Raw genomic sequence first — 244 nt, 5'->3', positions numbered from 1 at the left:
TAACATACATACACACTCATAGGCATAAAATAATGAACAGAGGGAGATAAGGAAGAAAATGCAGTGAAATGCAAAGTTCATGACAAAACATTAGAAGGAAGATGAACGTATCTGATTTCCTTTACGTGATAACAGGCAGAAATTTCATCCTCCAACAAGACCAATTTTTTCCCCATTTTCTTTACAAGATTATTTTTTTCTGTGAAGCTAAGTATGATTTCGTTTGTGATTGGCCAGCGCTGTT

This window comes from Penaeus monodon, chromosome 34, assembly GCF_015228065.2.
Source record: "Penaeus monodon isolate SGIC_2016 chromosome 34, NSTDA_Pmon_1, whole genome shotgun sequence".
In the NCBI taxonomy this organism is placed as follows: Eukaryota; Metazoa; Arthropoda; class Malacostraca; order Decapoda; family Penaeidae; genus Penaeus; species Penaeus monodon.
The sequence above is the reverse complement of the archived record's forward strand: the minus strand, read 5'-3'. Positions refer to the sequence as shown.